This window comes from Eucalyptus grandis, chromosome 3 (assembly GCF_016545825.1).
Source record: "Eucalyptus grandis isolate ANBG69807.140 chromosome 3, ASM1654582v1, whole genome shotgun sequence".
Classification (NCBI taxonomy): domain Eukaryota; kingdom Viridiplantae; phylum Streptophyta; class Magnoliopsida; order Myrtales; family Myrtaceae; genus Eucalyptus; species Eucalyptus grandis.
The window spans coordinates 56909543-56919289 of record NC_052614.1 but is presented as its reverse complement, the minus strand read 5'-3'; positions in this window follow the sequence as shown (position 1 = coordinate 56919289).

Sequence of the window (9747 nt, the reverse complement as noted above, 5' to 3'; positions counted from 1 at the left end):
TAGCTGCTGTTTTTGCCTTACCCTAAGCTCACGTATCATTATTTTGATCTTCAGTTACTGAGTTTGTCCTGGGCGAGACCTTATCTCGTTGATCGGGGCTGTCATGGCCGTTTCTTTGGCATACTCCTATGCGTGTTGCTTCGATGGCGCTTATGCGTTGATGACCGAGGACGAGTTCTCTGGGGATCAACGACTTTCGTGGCTAATCGCCAAAGTGGGGTGGCGAGTTGGTCTCGCGGGTCGGCGTGAGCGATCGACGGAGCGGCGGCGCCGGTATAGCGGCCGGGGCGCGGCTGGGGACGAACCAGCTCAGGGCTGCTCATCTCTGGTCATCCCCGAGCACGCAAAACCAAGAGCAGCATGCTGGGCTCGTGTAGGTTTAGAGTGTTCTTGAGCTGGCTGAAATAGGGAATGAGGTGGGGTTGGGGAGGTTTGTGTGGATTTAATGAATCGGCTTTTGTTCGGCGTAGTAGTGGGCCTAGTATAAGAGATGACGCTTGGGCTGAATTAGCTTAATTCTCGGGTTGGGCTACTTCTGCTTGCCTTTTAATATTTTTCTTCAGGCCGAAATGGGTCCAACGTGCTGAGCCCAGCTCGGTGGAGGGCCCGAGTCCTGAGACCTGGGCTGGCGAGTCCGGGTCGGTCTCGGACCGGACCAGATGCGGAGACCCGACCTGGATCCCCTTTTTATATAATATAACATATTATTTTTTAATATTTTAAAAATAAAAAAAATTAAAAGAATTTTAAAAAATCCCAGAAATTTTTTTCCGAAGAAATCAGAAAAAGCTTTAAAATAGCCTTTGAGTGGTTTTTCCTTAAGATATGTGAAAATCTTTAAAAGAAAACAAAAAAAGAGATTGTTTTAAATCAATGTAATCAAATTTGGATTGTTGTTTGCATATTTTCTTAATTCCAATTACGCCATTATGATGCATGAATAGATATTTTCTTAGCTTGGTCAGGAATTAAATCCTAGGACTCACGATTGGTATAAAATGCTACATAAATGCTTTACTTGATGTTTAAATAAAAAATATACTAAAAGTGCTAGTTGATTAATTAGTATAATTAAGTTATTGATCCTAATTTCTCTGGTTGCGTAGAAGTAAAATATTTCTTCCAATTTTTTACTTGAGTTTCTAATCGACTCATTATAAATCGAATAGTGACGAATCCTAAATGAAAATGACTTGCTGGTTAAAAACTCGGATCATAAGTCGCGAATTAGTAAGCTTGGGAGAACCTGAATTAAGCCTAGACTTGGCAATTTATTAACCTCCACGCCTAGAGGTCGCAACAAGTCCTAGACGGAGAGGGACGAGATTTGGTCTGTGACTTACGAAGAAAAATGATAGGCTTGTTTCCTTGTATCAACGATGTGTTTATGATAAATCATATAAACAATGACAATGCATGAGTTCTGCAGGTAATTTAATCCAAGTCTGGGTTGACTTCCTCAGATAGCAAATTCTTCCTCCACTCTAATTGTACTATTGAAATTATTTCACATTCTAGTCCTACGCTTCTATGAAGTGGTTCGTGCAGAATTTGAAAGAAGATTACTAACTTGCAGCTCCAAGAGTCACGGACTAACCAACGACAACTCATTAATCAATAATAACTTTTAGTGTTCAACAAATTTGATGAATTTTTTAGGTCCAAGGGAGCTGATATTTAATTTCGGAATCAGGAGTTGACTTTCACTGCCATCTTATAGCAAGATATATTAGTCTTGTAATGAAGCTTGGGTATATATCCAGATCGAAAATGAAGAGGAGACTGTATGAATAGGAGGTTAAAGGAGATACAGTTTCCTTGATGCCCTTGCTAAAAGATTATCCATTGATTCTCGTTCGATTCATGGTGGAGGTCTTTATCCTCTTAATATGGCAGCTGTGGAAAGGCCGATCTGATATTTCACGAAGCTGGTTTGAGCAAGACCAAGCGCAACGCGTGATAGGGCTGAAAACGATGACGCCATTCATCATTGTGGAGGAAGCATAATAACGCGAAGGCTTTGAAGCTCTTGGTGGGGCCTTCAGTAGATCATGACATGAGTTTGCAAATTCAAAGAATAGTTAGGGTCATACCATATTGCACCACCTTTTGTCAATAAATGAGGGACAAATAAAAGCACCAAACTTTTGCAATTGGGATAAATTCGGCCAATTGTTAGCCATTATCAAAACACTTAATCTTGTTATCACTTTTTTATTCTGCACAGCTCTAAATATTTATAGAATTCCTATCAAAATGATATTTTCTTGGAAAGGACTAATATCCATTCCTTACTTTTTGTCCGCCATTATATAATTTTAGGGAATTTAGAGTGTTAAATATAACGAGTCATAAACAAACAACAACTAGCTTTAGTCTTGTCACATTTGATTATCACCAAGTCCCATAACCCATGAAAGTAACTATTAGGAGGTTAAAAGTTATGTTAGGACAAGAAAAGGTTATAAATCCTTGAATAGATAATACACGACAAGACTGATATTAGTAATTTCTTTGAAGGTAGTTATATTTATTCCATACATAGGTTCTAGTCTTAGGAAATATATGCAAAATAAGTTTAAGAATTATGAGAAATTGATGATAACATATGTTGAGAAAAGTTTAGATAATTGGAATATACCACAAATAGATGTACTTTTATATAAGAAAAAGAGGACCATTTAATATACAGATTATGCAATTAAGGTAGTTAGGAAAATGATGTTAGTAATTGGAAATGATGCAACTTTTCAATTATTTTCAAAAGGGATGTTGAAATAAAATAAAATAAAGTAAATCCGAAATTCTTCCATTGGTTTCTACGTAGAGTAAAAGAAGGAAGTATAAATAACATAGAAAATCACTATACAACTTACATTATGGCATATGGAGAACTCCAAATATTAATCATTCTCCCATAGTTGGATCAAAATTAGGAGAGAACATTAAAGCAATACCATAAATGGTGAATGGCCAAAAAGAAGAATGGAGTAAACCTGCTGTTTTAGAAGAACTAAATGTAGCAAGAAAATAAGATAATTAAAGTAATTTGTTCTTGCAATCATTAGATAAACAGCTTAACAGAATGAGAATAAAACTAGGGAAGAGGCCAGAAAAGAAGAACCGGAAACACCTGTAACAGAATTAAGACAACATATTAGCTCATGGAAGGAGCAGATGATCCACATCCATGACCACTTGTTGGTTTTAGGTAGGAAAAGCCGAAGAAAATTTTTACCTAGAAATATTGGCCTGGAGTCTCCTTCGAAAGGTAGAGTTTGAAGAGTCACAGAGAGTAGAGAGAATTATAAAAGAGTGTTCATGGTGGTTTGACCCCAATTAGGATTGCAAGATATGTATTTATAAAATCAGTTAATTACAGTCCAAGAACATAAAATAACGTAATTACATAATGACCCCATAATACATATCAATTACAAAGTAATAGTAAACGTGCATTGCCTGCACAGAGATTGAAGAACATGCATATCTATTAAATATGTCATAGTAGCTTAAATCTTCCACTTGCTTTGATGCTTGTTCGTGTTTGAGGCTCAGCCTTGGCCGAACTTGAACAACCTTTGTCCGGCAAAATTGTGCCTCCCTTCTTGAACTTGGACCTTTAAGGTAGAGCCTCTGCCCCTTCCTAAACTCAAAGTCGTTCCCCTTTTTGAACTCCAAGCCGTGCCCTTTCCTGACGGTGAACTTTTGCCCCTTTCCATATTCAAAATCCCGCTGCTTTGTGAACTTGAAGTTATTCTCCTTCCCATTCGATGCCTTGCCCTTTCCTAAACTAGAAGCTGCGTGCCTACCTGACCTCATATCTTCGCTGTTTCTTGAACTTGAAGCTACACCCCTTGCTTTGCCTCTTTTCGTAGGATCCCGTCTTAGGTTTGAAGCACATCAGGTCTCACTCCCTTTGCTTCCTTTTGCCCATACTCGGTCAGTCTCCATAGTTCTATCCCTCTTCGCCGGGATCACGTCCAAATTCCACATTAGTCTTAGGATCGCAACAGAAGATGCAAATATTCAAGACTTACAAAAGAAAGGTCTCTTTGACCCTTAGCTTTAGTTGTAAGAGTGCCTAATAATCATTAAGCAAAAATAATAAATTAAAAATTAAATAATAAAAAAATCATTAATCTATTATAGTCACCGTTTCATAGGTTGTTTTATAATTATAAATTGAATTTTAATAAATATAAATAAAATAAAAAATTGAGAATTAATGCCAAATTTAGTCCACATATTTTTTTAATGTGATACAAGACACCTTTAGTTTTTTTCAAACAAACTACAAACACTGAGTGCGCCTTCCCTCGATCACCGCTCTCTTCACTGACTCCATGCACGAGATCAGTGATGTATCATGTGTGGAACAACAGCCAGGTGGGGGCATTGGTGGCGGCGGTGCTACAGGGGATGTGGAGAGGCTGAGAAGGGTGCTGTCATTGGACAAGGTCGTAGAGCTGAGGAGGGCGCCACTCGAGGATGAGATACACTCGAACCAAATGCAGACACCTCTTCTTTAAAGGAGAAGTATATTCCAATTTGAGATTTCGATTCCTAATTATGCCTGTTGGTCGGCCACGCTTTGCCAATTCCTTTTCATTGTCATTTCCACGCTAGGCGAGTGGATTTGGGTGTAAGGGAGGCCTGGCTACAAGGAGAAAATATTCAGTGGTTCGTGCGCGCCACGTCATCAAATGACGTGGCACGCACATACCATTTAGATACCGACACCTGTCATGTGGGATCCGCTGAAAATGAAAGGACTCGGTCGGCTCGGCTTGGCTCACGACGTAAGAAAAGACAAGTCACGCAAGCTCCCGCCCAAAAGACCATTCTCTCTCCTCAATTGAATCTTTTGCAATTTTTTCTCTCTCTCACTTTCTCTCTCCTCGCGGGAGAACAAACACAGAATGATCGAGACCGCTTCCGCCTTCGTCTCCGGCTCGCCTCCTCAAAAGCCTCATCGGTCATCTCGCTTTCGGCACGTCGAAGCCTCACGCCACGCCGGGTCCCGACCCCCTCCACCTCCGATTGTTCCCGCGGAGATTGGGTACGAGGTTTGTGTCCGCCTCTGGCTTCAGCTTCACCTTCCTCCCCCAAAATCTGCTTCTGGCACGTCGGAGCCTCACCAATCGCAGTCGGGTCCCGACCCTCCACCTCCGACTGTTCCCTCGAGATCAAGCGAAGGTTTGTGTCCGCTCCGCTCCCCCCCAAAGCCTCATCCGCCCTCGGCATCCCTCGGCCTCCGGCATCTACTCGTCCTCCCGCCCCGCCGGCCTCCGCCATGAAGCCATCGGCCTTCGGCAGGAAGGAAGCAGCCTCGGTCTCGTTCCCGAGCGACACTAGGCTCCCCACCGCTAACCGGGCACTGTCCGTAACGCTGGCCCGCTCCGTCACGAGGGAGATCTTGAACAGCGCGGAGAAGAAGGAGAGGTGCGGGCTAGAGAAGGATTCCCGCCGGCCTCCGCTGTGAAGCCATCGGCCTCTGGCAGGAGGGAGGCGGCCTCGGTCTCATTCCCAAGCGGCACTAGGCTCCCCGCCGCTGACCGGGCGTTGTCCCTAACGCTGGGCTGCTCGGTCGCGAGGGAGATCTTGGCGGACCTGGGCGTGGTCGACGGCATGGAGAAGAAAGAGAGGCACGGGCTGGAGAAGGATTCCCACTTGCTGTGGACCTGGGCAGGGTCCGTGCGTTTCTCTCTCGATCGGTGAGTTTCCTTCTTCCTCCCCTCTCATGGGCTGGTTTCTGAATGCGCGAATAGCGAGGGAGCACGAAAGTGGAAGATTTGAAGGGTAATTTACTTCACATGTCTTTGAGGATAACCTTCATTTCTTCTATGTAGGCTAAGCACTATAATGCCTAAGCTCTCTTTGATGGAATAATTTGTTGTTTCGTTTATGGCAAAAAGAAGATAAATATTAATGGGAATATGGGCAATTGAAATTTAATTTTTTGATGAATAAATGATTTTAATGTGCATGGAAACACCTCACTAGAGATATTCTGCAACTACAATAATAGGTATTCTTACATGACTTGATCAAAACTGCAGAGCCTAAAATAAGTATATGTCCTGTTGTCCTTGGAAGACCGTACCGGTTGACTAGTTACGTTGCTGGTTGAACATGGAATCTACATGTCACTTTAGTCCTCAATTGCCTTCACTTTTTTCCCCCACTGACAATCTTTCGGTGCTTCATTCGGTATCATAGGATCAATAGTCAATTTATTCACTGACTATGGTTGAGGTGAAGGAAAACGTTGACAGGAACCTTTTTGCCACCATTGCTAATGGTACACAGGTAAGAAGTCAGACTTTGACAAAATCACTACGAAAGTGCAAGCTTGGTTCCTAATATTTCTTCTATGCTGTTTTCTTCTGTCATAGGATTCAGTCAAGCTCTTCATGAAAATAATCTCACATCATTTGGAGGAGCAACCTCAAGGCAAGCACCCCGGGGTAAGAAGTTTGATTTTCTTCCATAGCAGCATTGGTTGCTCATTGCCTATATGCCTCACGTCTATTAAGTATTTCTTCACAAATGCACTAGAAGGTAGAAAGAGTACTGAAGAAAAGAATTTGTTTTCTTATTTCTCATAGAGAGATTACAATGAGTATAAATACATGAACAGAGAACCTAAATTAGGTAAGAAACCTATTTAGATAAAGATCCTAAGTTGTCTCTAATATCTATCAATATCTAATTTACAGCTAACAGAATAAAAAACAAATTACATAATATCACGTAATATAATCACGTAATATAATCAGGGAGAAATTCTAGAAGATTTCCTAATACATTCCAACACTCCCCCTCAAGCTGGCTTGAAGATGTCTTCCATAGACAGCTTGTTCACTAGACGAATGAATTGCCTTCTATGTAATCCCTTGGTCGAATGTCGTAGCCTGATCATCACTTGAAATATACAGCATACAAATTAGTCCGCTATCAAGTTTTTCTTTGATGAAGTGTTTATCAACTTCCACATGCTTTGTCCGTTCATGTAACATGGGATTATGAGCAATTGCGATTGCTGCCTTATTGTCGCAATATACTTTCATTGGTATGGAACTTGGAATTTGTAGTTCATCTAAGATACCTTTAATCCACATAACTTTGCATACACCATGTGCTACCGATCGAAATTCAGCTTCAGCACTACTTCTTGCCACCACACTCTGCTTTTTTACTCTTCCAAGTGACTAAATTACCACCAACAAACGTGCAAGTAGCCTGAAGTAGATCTCCTATCCATATTGCTTCCAGCCCAATCTGCACGTGAACACCTCAATTTCCAGATGTCCATGTTTTTCAAACATTAGACCCTTACCAGGACTTCCCTTCAAGTAGCGTAAAATTTTATATACCGCTTCAAAATGCCTTGGCCCCGGTGAGTGCATGAACCGACTCACCATACTTACAGAAACGATATATCAGGTCGAGTATGAGATAAGTAAATACGTCGACCAACAAGCCTTTGATACCTTTCTCGGTCTATTACTTCTTCAGCCTTGGCAAGTTCAAGCTTCATATTTGGTTCCACGGGGGTCTTTGCCGCTTTACATCCTAATAGACCTATCTCTTTGAGCAGATCAAGAACATATTTGCATTGGTTTATAAAAATGCCCTTTTTGGATCTCGCAAATTCTATTCCAAGAAAATATTTCAAGACACCAAAATCCTTAACTTCAAACTCCTCAGCCAACTTCCCTCGCAAGCTTTCCAACTCAACTTTGTCATCACCAGTTAATATTATATCATCAACATAGATGATTAGAATTGCACGCTTACCTTCCTTTGAGTGTTTATAGAATAGAGTGTGATCTCCTTGACTTTGGTGATAGCCAAATCTTTTAACCACCTTCCCGAATCGTTCAAACCATGCTCTTGGAGATTGTTTAAGTCCATACAGCGACTTTTTTAATCTGCAAACTTTGCCTTCAGTTTCTGCAAAACCTGGTGGTAAACTCATAAACACTTCTTCCTCCAAGTCACCATTCAAGAATGCATTCTTCACGTCTAACTGATGTAAGGGCCAATCAAATGCAGCAGCCAAAGATAGTAAAATTCTAACAGAATTTATCTTGGCAACTAGGGTAAAAGTCTCCTGATAGTCTACTCCATAAGTTTGAGTGAACCCCTTTGCCACCAACCTTGCTTTATATCGCTCAACACTTCCATCGGGTTTACATTTTATAGTAAATACCCATTTACAGCCAACAATCTTTTTTTCTTCTAGTGCATCAACCAACTCCCATGTGCCATTCTTCTTAAGTGCAAGCATTTCATCCTCAACAGCCATCTTCCACTTTGGATCCTTCAAAGCTCCATGGATATTTCTAGGAATAGATATGTGAGACAGATTTGACACAAATGCTCTATGATGATGAGACAACTTTTGGAATGACACATGTTTTGATATAGGATGCTTAGTACATGATCTAACTCCTTTTCTAAGAGCTATAGGCATATCAAGATTAGAAGCATTAGCATTAGAATTTAAGATAGGAATGGAGGGAAAAAGAGTACTACTATGATCACCTAATGACAAAGGCAAGAGATCATCTCTCGGGGCTGCAGACGGATGAGGCTCCAGACAAAGTTTCGATCTGCAATATTTTGAAGAGTTTTCCTTCTAGTATAAACCTGAAGCTCGGGCTTATTGATCACATTGTGATCTTGAACTTTTTCTCCCCCTATCCTTGACACATCAAGATTTGGCAGAGGTGTTTTCGAAGATTCAAACAAAGGAGTAGGAAGGACAGGAGAGTTAATCTCTTCACTAACTTCGCCATTCTCCCCCTGAAGAGATTTGTTAGAAAAAAACGGTTGTGACTCGATAAAGGTTACATCCATAGTGATATGAGTTTTACCAGTATGTGGATTGTAACACTTGTAACCTCTTTGATTAAGTGCATACCCTATAAACACACACTTTTCAGCCCGAGGATCTAATTTAGATCGACACTGAATTGGGAGATGGACAAATGTAGTGCAACCAAACACCCTTAGAGGAATATCAGAAAAAATACGAGCTGTGGGGTACATTTTTTTGAAACAATTTAAGGGAGTAGTGTAATTTAATACCCAAGTAGGCAACCTATTAATTAGATAAGGTGCTGTTAGTACAGCTTCCCCCCATAAGTATTTAGGCACGTGCATTGAAAAACAGAGGGCACGTGATACTTCAAGGAGATGGCGATTTTTGCATTCAGCAATGCCATTCTGTTGGGGTGTAGTTCGGCAAGTCGACTGGTGAAGGATGCCTTTTTCTGTCAAAAAACTCCCCAAAAATTGGTTATAATATTCAGTACCATTATCAGTACGAAGAATACTAATAGTAGTACGGAATTGAGTCATAACCATTTGATAAAAAATTTTGAACAATGACTCAACTTCAGATTTGGCGCTCATCAAGTATGTCCAACATAAATGGGTATGATCATCTATAAAGGTCACAAACCATCATTTTCCGGTTTTTGTTGGCATGGGTGAAGGACCCCAAACATCACTATGGATTAAGTAAAAGGAGATGATGCACGATACTATTTTGGATTATAATGAGTACGATGACTTTTAGAAAAAGACAATTGTCACAATGTAGTGAAGAAACATCCACATCTTTGAACAAATGAGAAAACAAATGTTTCAAATATCCAAAGCTAGGATGGCCTAAACTATGATGCCAAACCATTATTTGTTCTTGAACAGGGGAAGAATTGAAAGTTCCATACG